Genomic DNA, 20,238 nt, shown 5'->3' on the forward strand with positions numbered 1-20,238 from the left:
CATCATAATTTCATTTTCATGTGTACATTATTAACATTAAGTATCTGTAGTGGGAGTACTTATGGCTAAATATCAGCATCCCGTAAGGAAATCACAATTCTATGGTTAGGGCAATCGGTATATTATCCATCTTAACCTAAATGTACATGTGAAACTAATCGTCACATTTCTTTTGAACACCATACAACATACATACAATGTTCATGCAGGAATGCGTTATAAAATTAACTGGTCTGTTGTACATACACTGCATATGTTGAGTATTAATATAGCTACAATTATGTACATCCCTACCATGCAAGCAAAGTTGACTCTGCTTATAATTCAGTACCTAATTGTGGAAATGTGTATGAATGTTTTTAGTGATCTGTCTGAACATTTAAGAGAAGCAGGTGTAGCGCTCAATGTGGCTGACACTCAGCAACACATACAGTGTGTCGCTCACAGATGGTACTGGTGTGAGAAGGTGGCGTATTATAACGTTACAATAATATATAAGTGAACGAATGACTAACGTACGTTTAATATATCGTTGACTGGTGCTTGAAAGTAATAAGATAATTACCATTTCTAATGAATGTGATGAACTTGTGTTCACCTTGTCAGCTTCTAACAACTGTAGTCCCTCCCCCAGCACTTGACACCACCATGACCTCTTAGCTGCTTCGCCCACCTGTAAGCCCTCCCACAAGACTTGACCCTACCATGACCCTGTGATCTGGCTCTCTTCCCGACACCACCCCCTCTGTTCACCTCTATGCTGTGATTACATATTAATTGAAGCTGGTTTCACACACCGGTACATGAGCGAAATACAAATAAGAAGTGAGCTACATAGGAACACAATTAAATACCATATGGTACATGTTCCTATTTATGCTCACATTATACTACATGAAGAGAAAAAAGAGCTTTCATAATACTTAATGGAATTTGATAGTGAAAATTATTCATGTTCGCCTTTCAATTGACAATATTCCATGCAAGACTTTATTACGCAGTAACGGCCTGTTTATAGGTGTAACATAGATTATCACAAATATATATATATATATATTAAATGTATATATGGATCGACACATACATGAAAAAGTGAATGCTGCATTTGTGTGCACAGACACAGTATAACGAACAACACAGTGATGTTAAACATTACTGTGACAAAAAAATGACTGCGGGTGTGCTTTGTGGTTATGCATGTTGACCCATTGTTTGTAAAAAGATTCGAACATACATTCAGCTTTCAACTATAGGGGAAAGATGTTGAATGCTTAGTAAACTAGAAGGTTGCAGTGTGTGTTATTGGAAGATCATTACACAGAATCCTTTCATGCAGGTCAAGTGGTGTATGTTGACTCATAATGATGTAAGCCACGATAGTTGAGCCAATACATATTTCCAAACACACAGATATATATATATATATATATATATATATATATATATATATATATATATATATATATATATATATATTTATATATAAACAACATTACCATTCTCTCATCTGGTAAAGAAAGACTGCACTCGGTTCAGTAATCATGAAAAACTGTATTGGGCATCTGAATAGAAAAGATAAGTCACCCAATCCGACGTTTCGGTCCTGGAATAGGACCTTTCTCAAGGGGGTGCGCCCCCTTGATAAAGGTCCTATTCCAGGACTGAAACGTCAGATTGGGTGACTTATCTTTTCTATTCAGATGCCCAATACAGTTTTTCATGATTACTGAACCGAGTGCAGTCTTTCTTTACCGGACGAGAGAATGGTAATGTTGTTTTTCTATTATTTGAGACTAGCACCTGTCTATATGAACCAGTACATTGAGTGCAAGCTGTGATGTTTGTTTATATATATATATATATATATATATATATATATATATATATATATATATATATATATATATATAAATATATATATTTTTTTGTGGACAACTATATATAAATATAGATATATATATATATAGATATACATAGAGAGAGATAGATATATATATATATATATATATATATATATATATATATATATATATATATAAAGAGAGAGAGAGAGAGAGAGAGAGAGAGACAAATATACAGATATATATGTAGGTATGCTTATATTTGGAAGAAATTATAAGTTGCAGCGGAAATATAGATAAGAACTGTAACATAGGACACGTGTAGTACAGTAACATTTGTCACCTGGTGGAAATTGAGCCGAAAAATTCCGATATCTCTGTCCCCTGGCAAACCCTCCACGACGACAGGAAGAAATTTTTCACGCATCTGCTCTTCCAATGGAGTTAAGATTAGAGTTTATGCTGGCGGCCCACCTCCAGTGGCAGAAGCATGCATCCATTGTGCTTGGATTTTTTTCTTTAAATTGGCCTTGATATCATCAAATCTCTTCCGACAATTCGTGCAGTCCCTGACATGATTCCCACACGCAGACACAGCCAATGTTATTTGGTCCCACATTTCTTTTTTTGAGGCTGAACTTGTCCGCCCTTGAAATGCATAAAAGATATATGACCTTACAAATTAATAGAAATACGAACATTTTATTAAAATGATACCTGTTCCAAGAGATACCAAACATGCTGGTAACGTTGAGTATGTGTAGCACATGAGCATTTACGTGGAAACCTACAAATCTAAGGAAGCTTGCATGAGTATTGTAGGAACTTTGGCAAACTTTTTGGACTGATTGTTATGGTCGTTATAAAGCATGAAGGATTATGTGTGTAACAATTAACTTTAATTGATAGATATTAGAGATTAATAGTGTGATATTAACACATGTCACATGAGATAGGATAAAATGTTTTTGAACCATCAATGCAAAGATTGATTTACCTAATAAATGCCCATACAGAGAGTCATAGTGCTCCAAAATCCCTGTGACAAGAACTCTGTTTTCTTCATCATTGAAACGAGGATTACGTGGCCGCTCCACGCGTTTCTTCTGACCACGTACAGCCACAGAGCTTGGCTGCTGCTGACTGGACTCTCCTTCTTCCAATGGAAGAGACTCCAAAAGCTGCCCACCACCAACCACCCCACCACCAGACACCACAGCACCACCAGCAACAGACACCCCAGCAGCACCAGCAACACACACCCCAGAAGCACCAGCAACAGACACCCCAGCAGCACCAGCAACAGAGCCAACACCAGCACTCACAGCAACACCACTCGCACTCCCAGCAACACCAGTAGCACTCTCAGCAACAGCACTCCCCTGAATCCTACGTTTACTCAGACGCGTACTCACACGACTACCAGTACCACTCACACCAGCATCACTCTTCCCACTCCTTTTGGCCATACCTATAGCACTCACAAAGAACAGAAAAGAAATTTAAACACAATCGCACTGAACACTTACAAACTGAACACAACACAAAGATGTTAACAAAACAACACAGGACAAAGCTCTCATAATACACAGCAACTCTCTCTGTCAATCTGAAATATGCAAATCGCCCAGCTCTGTGTGTCTCTCTCTCTCTCCCAACAACACAGAGAATGAATAAAAATACACGCTACCTTTAAATAGGCCACTCAATCAAAAACATGCTTGCTTCGGCAGATTCAGCAAGAAGTTTCATTGGCGAACCTAACACCACCTCGCCATGCACACCGATACACCTGTGTGTGATCGGCAAATCATCGCCAGAGTGGGAACAAATGTTTTCGGCTTGATTCGGAAGGGATTCGGCACTTATTGCATACGGCGAGGGAAAATCGGCATCATCATGCCGATAGTGAACACTTGCCGAGAGCACTTTTTCGGCGCTTACTGCATAGAGCCCTATGTCTCTATCAGATTTGTACATTTTGTAGGGTCCACATAGTCGTGTCAGTGTGCTGTACATTTCATTTTTAGGATCTATATATACAGTACTAGCACACACCATTACAGTAGTGTTCATTCACGGCGTCCTGGTAATACTGGACAGTGGTCTACCTTACCCACATGTTCATACTGCAGTACACAATTTAGTGGTTAAGTGCAGTTTACTTAATTGATCCAGAACACCTCATCGAGTGTTCATATTTATAGGATCAGAGCATTTAATTATCGTTTTAATACCCATTATTTTAATTTGTTCAATAAAGTTTATGTTTTAATGTGTTCATAATATCACCCTTCAGGTGTTTAGAGTGCCCATTCTAGGTTCCTGTTCTCTGTTCTATTGTCTTAAAAACTCCCCAAAAGTACTTTTTTCACCTATGAGCTGTAGTTCCAAGTAGGCACCATATCTCCCTCCATATTTTCTGTTAAATATAGGAGTTTGTTCTACCTTTTTAGACTAAGTTATTCCATCTTTGTTGGCTATCCATTTATTGGATAACCACTATCATTTACACATCTTTAGAATTCCACATCAATAAATATATTTTATTTTATATATAATTTCACATTGTAATATCAATTGTGAAACGCAGCTGTGAATGATAACAATTGAGTCCTTTCAAATTTCACATTTTGCATCTTTTGTGTTTGTTTTTGTTTAGCAGGCATTCAAGTACGTTATCTTCCTAAGAATGTTATTATTATTATTTAAAGTAATTTGTTTCAATAACATACATTCTTTATTAACATAGATCTTGTTAAACATTCCATTGAATGGCACCTTGTTTTTATTTTAAATTTCAAGTATTAATTTGCAGTTCACATATATTTATCCATTTGTTTCTAACTAAGGGATCATCATGTTATTTTGTTCCTCCATCCAGAGGGAGGCACTGCTTATCCCCAGTGGAGCGTTGACCGCTGGGTTCATTTCTAGTTGTTGTTGATGACGCAGCGTGGCATCGCGTCACTTCCAGTTTACGCTGATGGCACCATGCAGCGTCACATCACTTCCAGTTTTTTTTTAATGTATTTCTGAAGAATACAGGTGGCGTATACACTCTTTGACAAAGCGCCATGAGCGCTAAACACGTTAGAGGTACCCCCACATGCCGCCTCCCAGGTTGTCTCCCTTGCTCTAATAAATTGTTTTTAATCAGTCACATCTGTGTATAGCTCTAGCATGTGCTCACCACAATCTGGACTAGACCGCGAGGCTTAGGTGGGGATGTATATAAACGCCAACCTACAACCGCGAGACCAGGTCCCGATTGAAGAATCAGGGTCGTGTAGCCGGGTCAGGGTAGGAGAGTTCGGATAGGTCATGGTACTTGCCGTAGTCAGGGGTTGAAGAGAGAGAGTAGTCATAATCCGTAGCTGTGGTCAAGGAGAGAGCGGCAGTCCAGAAGTAAGCTGAGGTATTGTACAGGGATACAGAAGAGAGAAGTCCAGGTACGAGCAGGGGTCACAATGAATGTCAGACAAGGCACAGCGACGAACAGAAAGTAGCAAGCACGGTAGACAAACAGAAGTTTATGCTCAGCCAGTACCCTAGGGGCTTACTAGGCATATAAGGGACTGAGGACTAATGGGGAGGCCGTGGAGTGAGCTGATTAGAGATAGGTTTGTATACTGATAGGTGGGAGCGGTATGAGCGTCAGATGAGGAGCAGTTGAGAATGATTTTACCATTCCTCCTGGCATCAGTTGTGCGTGCGCACCTGTAGGCAGGAGCTGTCTATATTACCCTCAATACACAGATTCACAGATACCCATATTATTAAGCTATGAAGTCAGAAGATCATCCTCATTCATTGCCATTTTTATACTCTCTCATTAACCTAATTACAGTTTTATATACATGCTGTCTAACTTAGTATTTGGTAGAACTGGTTCAACAAACGTTGTTCTATTTCCTTCTTTTCCATGTGGTACTGCCATATCAGAACTATTTCACTTTAATTAATACATGTCTAAGCCATCAAGAAATGTATCTGAAATTTATGAAAAGGGGCAGGGTGAAGAGATAAGGACAAATGTGATGGACCTCAATCCTGGCACATTTTTAAAAAGGGGATGAGCAGCTGTCAATATGAGACAAGAGACAACATGATACCTGCTACTGTACATACAACTAATGTCATTAAAATCAAATTTCTAAAGAAAACATTTCTTTGATGCTAGAGTTAACTTGATTTATATGATTATAGTTTAAATCAAATTAATTTTTATTAATGTACAGTATAATGAAAAACTTAAAAAATATATGTTTAGTGCTTCAGGTGTATATAAAAATGTTTGTGCTGTCAAACTGTTACTTTGGACAAGAGACTGTTTATTTTTGTTTAGCTGTTAATATAGTATTATAATGGTGACAGCTCTTAAATTGTTGTTCTTTGTACAGCATAATCAGTACCATTGTATCAAAAATGAGCTGTCACAGAAAAAGAGATCTCTGTTCATAATTACACATAAAGTAGTACCTCATGATGTGGAATTTGTGCATAGGGTATATGCATAAAATATGGCCCTACATATTCATCTTAATTAAGTCCATTAGTAAAGTCACAATAACTCTTATAGAATATCTTGTGTCAAAATGCTCAAAATATTTAATAATTACAATCTTGTTTGGCTGTCAGTTAAAAAGGTTAGCCTTGGGCTAGGTTTTGTGCATAAAATACGGCACTACATATTCATCTTAATTAAGTCCATTAGTGCAGGCACAATAACTTTGATAGAATATCTCATGATGAAAATATTTCATAATGACTATCTTGTATGGCTGTCACTTGAAAAGGTGAGCTTCAATGTTAGCATTCATTAGTGAGAGATAGAAAAATGTCATTAACTTAGATATATTGAGACTGAACTCTTCATCATAAAAAGATCGTGATAGGCTATGTAAATGAAGTGCTCAGTTTAAGACTTAATAAAGGCCCTTCATAACGTCTCAGTGTATCTTTTAGAAATATATTATGTCCTCATGATTTCATAATGAGTTTCCTTTATACATTGTAATTAAGTTAGTACATTTCAGTGTTAGCATTCATTAATGAAAGTTACAATGCTTTGTAAGGGTAAAGTAGTGGAAACACTTGTTCAGTACTGTGTGGTGAATTTTTATGAGAAAAACTCAAATTGATTTTCTTTTTAATGAATTCCCACAGAATTGACAACTGCAAATATCAAATGTTTCACATTTTAAAAAGGAATTGTAGTATATTTGTCTTTCTTTTCACTTTTTTCACACCTACAACCTTTCTGTGTCAGGTCAAAACTTATTGTGAGCTTCAAAATAAAATAATAAAAATCAGTAGCAAAATTCAAGCTGATGAATCCAAAATTATTTCAAAGTTATTTCATTGGTTGTTATTTTTAGGATGTCTAATTCTGTACAGAGACTTTGCTTTACAGGTAGTGTGGTCCAGAACAGTACTGTATGTAAAATCTTATTGGAAAATGCTTGACATTTAAAATTAGATAGAATTGGGGCAGGAATAGTCAGTGAAAAATTACCAACACAATATACACTACATTAAAAATAGTAAATTGTTCATGCTTTTTGTCAACGTAAGATATAGATAGAAAGCCTTAATACTTATTTGGTCAGATATTTAAAAAATTGCCCTAGTTTTCCCTATAGAGCTGGAAATGTTCGGCATGCTTATTTGTATGCAATTATCAAGAATCTTCAAGAGTAGTTTAACCACTATATGATATCTGACAATGTGGGGAATGAAGCAAGCTTTGATAATCTGCAGAAGACATGCAAATCCCTTTCAGCACTCCATACTGTATGGTAATGAAAAATATATAGTGTTACTGATACATCCTGTTTTAGGGGTAGATACGAATTCTGTTTTGCTAAATAGTTTATTTTGGATGCATTTGGCCTCTCCGTTTAGGTTCTCAGCTCCATGCCAATTCTCCAATTAGCAAAAAGGTACTGTATAAACAGACGTCTACAATGTGGTAGTCAGGTTCTCTCTCTCTTCAGGAGATGATTGTGAGTGTATGTGACTGACATGAACAAGAGAAGTATACAGTATATAAATTTACTGTGTGTGTGTATATATATATGTGTAACGGGTTTCCCCCCCCCCAATCTCATATTGGCCCGGGTACTTTAATAACCAACCCCCATTACGTGTGTGTTTGGTGGTGCACCTGTAGGCAACTGAACTCCTGAGTCTCCCGCTTGATGTTAGTAGGGGATTTTCAACAGAACAGGTAGCTGAGGTAGTGGGTGCGAGTTCAACTTACATCATGTGCAGCGCCTCCACCTCATCAGGGTCTATGCTTCCGCAGGGAGATGGTCCTGGTGAGGAACTCCTTCGTGGTGGTGCCATCCACTGCGGAGTAACTTCACACTCACACAGTGGGGGTATCGTTAACAAGGTCATCTTTATTGTAGACGGTGATGTAGCAGACTGCCCCATGCAGCTGCCGGCTCTAGCCGCACATCTCTCCGTGCTGTCCCTTCGCCAGGTACGCCCTCCCAAATTGGAGTGGGATTCCCTCTTCTCCTAGGGAGATCCTCTCTGTGCCAGGTCCCTGGACACAGAGTGGCTTAGACAGGCTGATTGGTCAACCTGGACCGCTAGTTACATCACTAGGGTCACAAAGTGTTCCTACAATCCCTTATGCAGGACAATACAACTTCCTAACAGCTTTCCATTGCTGCTAGAACACACTGTCACTAACTGTGTTGTGCCTTATATACTTCAGGAGGCAAGCGCATCCCTGATGTCACCATCCAGGGACTCAGAGCATACAGCCACTCCCCTTCATACATAGGGCACATCACCATTGGATGAGGGAAAACCTCCATAACTACTGCTGGCATACCTGTACTTACCAGGACTTACTGCCAACAGAGAGGAAAGCAATATACCATTATTATGCATGGCTATATATGTAACGGATTTTCTGGCCTAGCCTGACCCACTCAATCTCACATTGGCCCCTGTGGTCTAACCAGTCCCCATTACAGTGTAGTGTCTGGTGGTGCACCTGTTGGCAACAGAACTCCTGAGTCTCCCGCATGATGTTGCGTGGGGATTGCCAACCCAGACAGGCAGCTGAGGTAGTGTGCATGAGTCCTACCTATATCCAGTGCAGCGCCTCCACCTCATCAGGATCCCTGCGTCCGCAAGGGGATGGTTCTGATGAGGAACTCCTTCTTGGTGATGCCTTCCCCTGCTGAGTAATTCCAGACTCACACAGTGAAGTGTCTTTATTCAAGGTCATCTTTATTGGCATGGTGGTATGGGCCAGCTGCCCCTCACAGCTATCAGCTTAGCCGCTCATTCCTTTGCTGCACTCCATCTGGAAAGTTCCTCCTTCTCCTAATGGAGTTGCTTTCCACCTCTCCTCTGATAGAGATTCAACAGCTTCTCTGTCTCTCTGCTCAGAGCTGCACAGACTCACAGCTAGCGTGAGACTACTGCAACACTGTTGCAGACCTTCACATGCCTCTCACTGAACAGAGGCAGCACAACAACAGGAAACTGAACCACTAACTTTAGGCAGTGCTGTGTCTTATATCACCTCAGGAACAGGCACATCTCTGATGTCACTAAGGGTGGACACCAAGCATGTTGTCACTTCCTTTGGGACATATGACACCTCACCAGGGTTTGAGGGCAAACCTCCATGATGACTACTGGCAATCCTGCATACTTACCAGGTTTACTGCCAGCATGAGAAAGAGATATGTACACCAATTTTACACATGGCTACATATATATAATATAACAAAAGAAAAAAGACACACTGCGCAATCCTATATAGTATTAACCTCAATATGTTCAATCAAACCACATAAACCGGAAGGTAATAACCCTTACAATCTAACTGTCCCTACTCCAACCTGCTGCCTTTTAGGTCCACAGCTCCACACTGGCTGCAAATATGTAGATACCACAAGAATGACTTAAGCCGTTTATTTAATTATTTATTTATTCTTTGGAAAATATATATATTATTGATTTGAATCTATTATAAACAGTCAAATTAAAATATTTAAAGTTTAATTGTATATCTGTTAAGCTACGGCTCGTTTCTAGGGAAGGTACTATCACTTAGTTCATCTACCAATCAAGTTTGAGACCTTCTAGTACTTACACACTGCCATTCTTGTTCAGGGACATTCCCTTTGATAAAGTTGCATTTGTTGCGACGAAACGTGTCAGGGACGTACCTTGCGACATTACGTCATCACGTTGTGTGCATCCTTTACGGCCGGGGAGCACATGGAGTTATAGTAAGGCGAACTCTGATACAAAAATGGTTTGAAGGATTTCGAGTGAACCGGAGAGACAGTGCTGTTTGGGAGACTGATTCCAGCTGTTATTGGACTCCTTATTTGCTGCGGATTGGACCTGCTTTGGTGGTGATTATTAATCACATACTGCTTAATTTTAACTTACACATTGTGAGTGTTTTTAATCCCCCCACCCATTTTTCCCTACATTAAATGTTACAGTGTTACACTATGGGGCGTGCGCTCTCTGTTTTGTTTTTCTTATATATATATATATATATATATATATATATATATATAAAACAAAAGAAAAAAGACACACTGCGCAATCCTATATAGTATTAACCTCAATATGTTCAATCAAACCACATAAACCGGAAGGTAATAACCCTTACAATCTAACTGTCCCTATTCCAACCTGCTGCCTTTTAGGTCCATAGCTCCACACTGGCTGCAAATATGTAGATACCACAAGAATGACTTAGGCGCAATGAAAGAAAAGAGAAGAAAACATTAGGATAGTATGTAATGATAATAGACACATTAAATGGTAAGATATGCACTCACAGAATTTAGGATATTATAGAGCTTTTTATCCACCCTGGGATCTGGAATGGGTAACGATCTCCCTCTCCTCACCAGAGTTCTTGGGGTATTCAATTTAGCATACAGCTGCTGCAGAGTTTCAAATACTTGTCCTCCGTCTTACAGCTGCTGCTGAGTTGCAAATACTTGTCCTCCGTCTACACACAGTATAAATATACATACACACAGTATACACACCATACTTTTGTAGCCCCCTTTCCCCCTGTGTCAGGGCGACTGTGTGTGCTGCTATACCTTTGTGGTAAACAGGAGGCCTGATTCTCCGCCACTGGGGAGCCTGGGGTGTACAGTATGTATATCTACGAAATAGTGCCTCCATCTGTGAAGGATCCTCACATAGTAGGATAACCCTTCCCAAGACAATATGCCCAGTAATACACACACAGAGTATGGGAAACAGTATTTACAGGGAGGTAATAAACAATAGGAACAGCAATTGACATATATGTATACCAACCCGCAGAATATCCCCACAGTACTTGGGTGCAGGGGCAGCAGGGTCCCAGTTTCCAGACCCCAATGGTCTTTCCCACCCCCAATTGTGAGACAGCGCTGCCACGTGAATGTTGGTGCACTTATGTGGATACCTTCCCGGGCGCTCTGGCCCCACGGGTGTAGCTAATCAACAGTCAATGGACAGTCTGCTCCAACGACGCCTTCCAACCCTCCGCGTGGGTTGGTCTCCAGCAGGAGCATCCCACTATAGACAGTCTCTGAATGTAGGTGGTCTGATCCCAGATCACAAGTTATGCGTCACCGCGTGGCGTAGACACTGTGTCCCTGATACTGCACAACACAGGAAAAGGATCCCTAACTATGGGCTTCCCTATACAGCTGCAGATGCCTACTGTGAGTTGGGGACTAACTGGGGCCTGGAGGAGAAGCTGGCCTAGTCCCAGGGCTACTGACACCTGGGACCCTACCTCTCTCTTCTGTAACCTTCTTACAACTGACCAACTGCCCTAAATGTCTTAACTGTTATCACTGTTTTAACTGTTATCACTGTTCTAACTGTTATCACTGTTCTAACTGTTATAAATGCAGCAACCCTATTGGCTGCCTGGCCACATGTGGTCTGCAGCCCCTGAGCCTGCTGGGACTTGTAGTTCCCAGCGGATCTATGGGTGTAATGGCCATCGCTGGCTCACACTCTCCCTGCAGCAACCACACAGCTGTCCCTCTCACGCAGCCTGGAGGTAAGAGGGGAACCTGGCTACACTTCATATAAGTTATGGTTTGTGAAAAAGGAGACAAAAAACCTCCACGAATAGCATATGGCAAATAAAAAGATCACTTGTGAGCACATTCACAAGTCTTAGGCAGGTTTGCAACCCTGTCTTTCACTATTATCACCTAGCATACAGTGCTTCCACTGCAGCAAGGGATTCTGAGAAATGACAAGCAAATGAGCACACCATGTCACCTTTTGCCTGAAATCCATTTTTACATTGAGCCTTTATAAGCTTGCTGTTCACACAGCTTTTAAGCACAGCATCACACTGATGAGACCCAAAAGATTGAAACATCTGTCTGTGAGTGGTTTTACTGCCTTTGCATCTAATCCCATGCTGGGCTTAAAAGATGTGTGAACAGCAAGCACTGGTTTATAAGGGTTCCATGTAAAAATGAATTTCAAGCCAAAGGTGATAAGTGCTCATTTGCATGTCATTTCCAAAGGTGAAAGGTGATACGCTCATTTGCATGTCATTTCCCAGAATCCCTTGTCGCAGTGGAAGCACTGTATGCTAGGTGATAATGGTGAAAGGCCAGGTTGCAGACCTGTCTAAGATATGTAAATGTGTTTACAAGTGATCTTTTTATTTGTTATATATATTACTGTATGCTCATTTGCATGTCTTAGACAGGTCTGCAACCCCGCCTTTCACCATTATCACCCAGCACACAGCACTTCCACTGCAGCAAGGTATTCTGGGAAATGACATGCAAATAGGCACACAGTGTCACCTTTTGCTTCAAAACCATTCTTAACAATGGAATATTTCCATTTGCTATATGCTTTGCTGTGGAGGTTTTTTGACAGTTTTTTTACCCTGATTCTAAAATCTTTTTTTTTTGGTTGTTTAAATAGATTGGAAGCGTGGGGTCTCCAGAGCTGAACCACATTGATTTAAGATCCGGGGACCCCTGCATTCTGAGATACTTACCTCCATAGGGGTGCTGGCATCTCTCTGCTGTTAAATGTCCTAATCACGTGGGCCATGAGAAAGCTGTGATAGAGACATTTAAATTGCAGAGAGATACCGGCAGCACCTACAGAGGTTTGCATCTCCATAAGAAGGCGTTTCCCGGAGATTAAATTAATGGGGTTTAGCTCTGGAGACCCCTTGCTTCAAACAAAAAAAAAAACTGTGTGCTGATGAGTATCTGTTTACTGACATCTGCCACCACAGTACCTTTGTTTATATCTAATAAGTTGATTCGTCCCTCAGCTGTTCTAAACAGCTTAAAGATTGTCTCCAATTATAGTTTTTTTTTACTATTTGAAGTGAGTGCAAGTCCTTTTGGCCACTCTAGTCCTTAATAAAGTATCATTTTTTTATACAGTATTATGCTATTGAGCTGGCGCTTCTTTTCTTTTCTCTCGTATATATACGTTTTACCCAAAGTGCATAAGTCCTTGACCTCTCCACCAGGGAGACCCATCATTGCGGCGATGGGCTCCCTATGTCACCCCCTCTCTCAGTATATTGACTTTCATCTACAGCCGATTGTGGTCAGTATGCCAAGCTATATAAAAGCCACCACTGATTTTATTAATAAATTGGAAGCCTTGGATTTTGACCTTACTAACTGCCTCCTGGTCACATTGGACGTTTCAAGCCTTTACACGAATATTGGGCATGCTGAGGGTATGGAAGCAGTAAAGGATCATCTAGATAAATTCAATAGAATTTTTACTTCTGCTTATAGACATTGTGCTCCATAAGAATTTTTTCAAATTCGAGAAAAAATTCTTTCTACAATGTATGGGCACAGCGATGGGGTCTAACATGGCCCCATCGTATGCCAATCTGTTTATGTCCCAATATGAACAAACCCATATCCTGTATGATTCCCCATATGCTAAGAATATCAGGACATATATGAGATATATTGACGATCTGTTCCTGATATGGGATGGCTCTGAAGCAGACCTGTTGCAATTTTTGGAATACCTCAACTCTAGTCCGTCAAACATAAGATTTACCCTCAACTAAAGCAATGAGCAGATCGTCTTTCTTGACACTGTTGTTTACAAGGGACCTACCCGGCTGCTGACGAAGATTCATCATAAAGCAACGGACAGAAATACCCTACTTTTAGCCAGTAGTCACCACCCTGAGCTCTGAAGAAGGGGTTGCCGTATTCTCAATTTCTTAGGGTTTTGAGGATCACCAGTAGTAGTGACGAGTGTGAGGAAGCGCTCCAGTGTATGACACACAGGTTCCTTGCAAGAGGTTATAACCACAAAGAGGTCAAAGAGGCCTTAGCCAAGGCAAGAAGGTTTTCCCGTGATCAACTCCTCAAACCAACAGCACTTCAGATCATTTTGGGATTAATACCACTTTTAGTACTTCATCATGTACTATTTGTAGAAGTATCATGAAACACTGGCACATCTTGGAAAGCGACAAAAGGATTGGGAAAACCTTCACCAAACCACCATTATTCTGTTACCGCAGGGGCCGAAACATAGGTGACCTATTGACACAGGCAGATCCGGTATCCAAGTATGCCAGCCCTACGAATTGGCTCTCCAAAACTCCCGGTGTTTACAAATGTCATGGCTGTGTAAACTGTCAACACATGATATTGGGGAAAAGCTTTGTCCATCCACACAATGGAAAAGCCATTAAAATAAAGGATTACATGAACTGTGAGAGTAAATTCGTTGTATACATCACGGTGTCCATGTGACCTTTATTATATTGGTAAAACCACACGTATGTTGAAGGAGCGTATGAGCTTGCACCGCTCCTCCATCAGGAAGGCATTACTTGACAGTATGAATAATGAGGATCTCAAACTGCAACCGGTAGCGAGACATTTTAAAGATCACAAGCATAGCTTGGCAACGCTACGATGCATGCCCATCATGCAAGCACATGCTGGCCCCCGTGGAGGAGACAGGGGCAAATTGCTGTTACAACTTGAAACTCGCATGATTTTTTAACTGAACCCAATGACTCTGCGAGGACTAAATGAAGATTTCAAATTAGGATATTTTTTGTGATTGCATCTTTTGAATTTTTGTTCTGTGTCCTTTTCCCTTCATTAATGCATAGATGCTCATAATTAGGTTTCCATTGCCGGGACTTTGCATTATTGTTCCCCAATAGTGCAGTACTGAATATTAATATTTAAACAGTATGCCATTTACAATTGCCTAATTTATATGCATGTTTTTGCTCTACCTCCTCCTTTCCCTTGTTATCCCTCCCTCCCCTTGCCCTCCCTCCCCTTGCCATCTAAACAGTCACCCTCAGCTCTGGAAATTGTTTTTATTCCCTTTATGTGTTGATTCACTTGTTCCTTCACTGTCATTTTCTCTAGGGAGCTGCCATCGCTGATGCAATTGACACTGAATGGGGTACCAGATCGGCATGACGTTCTGGTGCTGTCACAGAGCCTTGCACATGGGCAACTTCACTTTGAGCTGACTTCCCAGGACTTCATGACGCCACACATGCGTTTCCTAGCAACATTGGACGCTAGGATTTTTTTGTCCACCTGGGGAGCCTATACTCATTTGCACATGTGCGATAGCATGCATTGCTCTGTCTCCTGATTTCCAAGATGGCTGCCGTGCTACCTCATACACTGATTGCACTCGTGGAGCTCTAGGATTGTACAATTAGCTGCCTCTAATTGTCCTCACATGGTGAACTATGGGGTATATATGTTCTCTGGGTGTCATTATTTGCTAGCTTCCCCTGAGGAAGGTCCGGCCAGGACCGAAACGTTGGGTTTATAGTGTGCTGTTTTGTCACTGCTAATACATGTCTTCTTGCTATAGCTGAGTGTTGCTGCTTTTGTGCCTTCTCATATGGGAAGATAGTGTTTCTATATTGATTTCTATGGAGCATGCACCTTGACTTTACATTTGTTGCTTGGAGTGCTGGCTGCTGCTTTTTGTTTTATATATATATATATATATATATATATATATATATATATATATCAAATCATCCACTCCAGGCTGGCGTTAGCCCTGTCTTTCCTATGTATTTAATGGCCACTATAATAGCCAAGATATACATAGACAAGACCAGCTAAACCAATCTGATCTAGACAATAAAATATTAATAAAATATATTACAGTACATATTAACCCCTTAGTAGTCCACTGGTCAACTAGTCTTGTTTTTCCCTGACTGGCTGACCAGAAAAAGGTACACAGGGATTAATATAAACATAAAACTACATTACCTACTCCTCTTGGCCACCTTAGTCATTAGTAAAGCATTGCCCCCTGGCACCCCAAACAAACTTACCTCCCTAGACTAATGGCCAACAGCTTGATTAGCCAAATGTGGCTAATAATCATTTTGAGCATTTGAGAAACTAATATACATTTGTATTCAAAAAACACCAAAACATACAAAATACTTTAAAATTAAATGGTCATCATAAAAAAATTGAAAATAACTATGGCTGCACAAGCCCTGTCAATGGCATAGATAGCCACATTTAATCAATGGTAAGCTACTAGGAAACATAGCTATGCAATGCTTTATTAACTGCTATGGTAACAAAGTGGTTAACCCCTCCCACCTCTCCCAAGGAGGCCTAACCACCCTCCCCGGGAATACTACCCCCATCACCCATCATCCCTACCAATAAAAAACAATGCCCCTCCCTTCCACACATTAATGGGGGAATTCCTTTCCGTTAAATGTTACCTCAAACACAGCAAGAAAAATGTGACGGAAACACATGGTACATCCACCAATCAGGTTGATTCATGTACAGTTTGATTAATTCCCTTTAAAGAGGACCTCACAGCACCAAAAGAGGAAAGGAATCACATGGTACATCAACAAATCATGGTGCTTTATGTACCATGTGATTGCTTCACGTTTGCCTGAGAGTTAATTTTCCGGCAAACAGAGTGGAACACCACGTGACTGGTCAAATGAGATGTCACGGGACTTATACAGTATAAGGCCTAGTATGTCTCATTTGACCAATGAAGATAACAAGTCAACATTTGGAAAAAAAAGAAGAAAAGAAAACCAAGAAGATTGGATTTATTGTTCTGGTTTGATTTTTTTTGTTTGTTTCTTTTTATGCTAAAAGGCCAGAATTAATCCTTTGTTTTTGGGGATTTTATTTTTATTGGAAATAGGGATAGTAGGGCTAGGAACATTTTTATCTTTAGTTTGGGCATGAACCTTTTTTTGGAATTATCTGCTGATGCTCCTTAGGATGAGGAGGATGACCTTCATCCCAGCATGTGTAAGTAATATCTTTATTAATTTTTTTAGGGTGTGCATTGATTCTTAATGTGGCTATCAAGGTGTAACGGGTGCTCACCACAAACAGGACAGGACCGTAAGGATGAGGTGGGGATGTTTGAATATACCGACCAACAACAGCACAACCGCGTCTGGATTGCAGAGTCGTAGTCGTGTAGCTGGGTCAGGGTAGGATAGGTTAGGATGGTCATGATACTCGCCGTGGTCTAAGGTTGTAGAAGTCCGAAGGTCGTAGTGCGTAGCCGGGGTCCAGGAATATAGAAGATCGGAGTCCAAATACAAGCCAAGGTCAAGGGTCAGAGAAGACAGCGGTCCAGGAAAAAGCAACTATCAGGTACAACAAAAAGCAGCAGGCAGGAAACAAGGCAAGGTAAACAGCAGGTTGCTTGAGGCAAGTTCGAGTCACAAACTATGGTTATGAACAGCCAACTTGGAGGAGGGCTGGTTGAGCATATAAGGGAGTGACAGACAATAGCAGGGCTGCACCAGGCTGTGAGGGATGAATAATCAGACATATTCTGTCCACTGGTAAGCAGGGGCGGAGTGAAACGCAGGTGTGGAGTAATTGGAGGTAATAGTGTTAACCCAGTGTGTGTCCCTGGCAACATAGTGCTGGTGCGTAGGTGCGCAAAGGAGCTTCTCCATGGCATCACGGGGGCGGGGCCTAAGTCCGATCCATTTGGTGACTTCACACCTGAGCGCACAGTGCCTGTGCGCAACCTCAGTGCGAGGCGCGTCACCTGTCTCGTCATGGGCGCATCATGGTGGTAGGAATGAAGCCCAATTCTTAAAGTACCCCCCCTCCGGGGGTGACCTCTGGGCATCCCAAGGATGGCTTGGAGGGAGACCTGTGATGGAAGGCCTGAACGAGCCTTGGGTCATGAAGTTGGTCCCAGGGGATACAGGAGCACTCCTCAGGACTGAAGCCAATGGACCAGTATTGGAGTTTTCCTCTGGTTAACCTGGAGATCAGGACGGTATCGACCCCAAATTCCTGTTGGCCTTAAACCAGGAGAGGCTCGGGGGGAGACGTCGAATCAGGGAACTGGGTACCTTGGATGAAGGGCTTGAGTAGAGAAGTATGGAAGACCGAAGGAATCCTCATCGATGCTGGCAACCGCAGCCTGTAGGCAATCGGATTGACCTACTCGAAAATGGGAAATGGGCCAATAAACTTGGGTGCCAATTTTTCTGAAGGAACCTTCAGCTAAATATTTTTCGTGGACAGCCATGCCTTTTGCCCAGGAATACAGGTTGGTATCTCACAACGATGTCGGTCAGCCTGTTTCTTCTGCAACAAGACTGCCTTTCTGAGATTTTGTTGAATCCTTTCCCAAGAGGATTGCAGATGCAGAATCCTATTATCTGCTGCTGATGCCCTGGATCTAGATCCTGCGGTAGGGAGAAACAAGGGATGGAAGCCGAAATTGGTAAAAAAACGTGAGTCTTGGGTCAACTCATTACGGAGATTGTTGTGGGAAGGCAAGAGATCAGTCCAGTCCTGGGTATCCGAAAGGAAGATCAGGTAGCCACAAGATGCGGAAATGCAGAGCACAGCACAGCAACAGGACTCCACGGGACAACAGCGGTATGGTAAAAAAATGCTTTATTCACACATCATGGTGCAGACAGGGACGGGAGCAAAAAAAGCCTCCTTCTCTTACGCGTTTCACGCCTGTGCGGCGCTTCGTCAGAGAGCAAGTTTTAGCCACAAACATTTACCGGGAGGATCAGCAGCACAGCTGTAGGTGATCTGCTCCCCATTTGTCACCAGAGCTACGTAACTTTCATCCGGAGGTTATAGACTTTTAATACAATTACCTATTACCACAGCATTCACTGCTGTTTAAGGCTATATCATACACCACTAGACTAGATATACGATCTGCGGCCATTACACCATCTTACTCCCCTCCCTGGCCAGGGGGGAGTACAATTATTCATACACACAAACCTCAGCTTCTAAATCTGAGGATATTAAGCAACCAGACACTGCCACCCATATAGACCGACAATAGGGGTCTATTTACAAGTAGCGACCTGCTACCACTGGCATGGTTCCAGTTTTTTGACATATTTAGTCATGTTTCATTTTTAGCCCACTCTATTGCACCATTTATTTTAAATAGTTTATTTGAATAAAGATTATCTTAATATTGACATTCACAACTAGCGATAATTGAGTGCTATATAGAACTGAGTTATTTTCTCTTCTGGTTTATTGGTTATACAATTCTCAGTCCAGCACCTTATCCACATTAGTAAGTACTCTTATTTCAGCTGAGCAGGGGTTCACCCACTTTCCCTTCCCTCTCCCCTTTTTACCCATGGTATATATCCAAGGGTTATGTAATTAGAGCCACGGGAGTCCCAGGATGATGTCGACGGTAGGAGTATGGATGTCGTCCAATGAAATCCTTTCGGAATGGTTCTCCTATATGCAACTGAAAAAGAACAGTTTGAAGAGAGATAAAGGCGGGTTGTAAGGGTCAGCCATCAATAGCTTCCAGACCTATTGGGTGGCTTTTGCGTAGCAAAGGGATTTTATTTTTCTCTGCGAATCCCTGGTCAATGAAATTCCCACCTGACCCGGAGTCCAAAAAGGCCCGACTGGAGGCCTTGAAGGTATCACCCGTAAGCGTGACAGGTAACAGAAGCCTGGTTGGCATCTTGGGAAGGGAGGATAGATCCTCCCGGCTCTCACTGGAACTTTGGTGTTTCCCAACTTATGGGGATAGGAGGTTACCTGTCCGACATTTCTGCAACAGAGACAGAGTCCGGCATTACGTCTGCGTTGTTTTTCACCGACTGAAAGTTTGTTGCCTCCGAGCTGCATGGGTTCTTCCAGGTCCATGAAAGGAGGGTTAAAGAGCCTTGCGTAAAGGTCACAGAGAGATTGCATACTGTACGTTGCTTACGACGATCTCTTTCGGCCTTTTTCTCCTGTAACCTCAAATCCACTCGTATGCATAGGCCGACAAATTCCTCTACGTTCCAATGCGACAAGTTCATTCTTAAGGTTCTCGGACAGACCCTGCCAGAATG

The sequence above is a fragment of the Ascaphus truei genome, chromosome 6, assembly GCF_040206685.1.
Source record: "Ascaphus truei isolate aAscTru1 chromosome 6, aAscTru1.hap1, whole genome shotgun sequence".
Classification (NCBI taxonomy): Eukaryota; Metazoa; Chordata; class Amphibia; order Anura; family Ascaphidae; genus Ascaphus; species Ascaphus truei.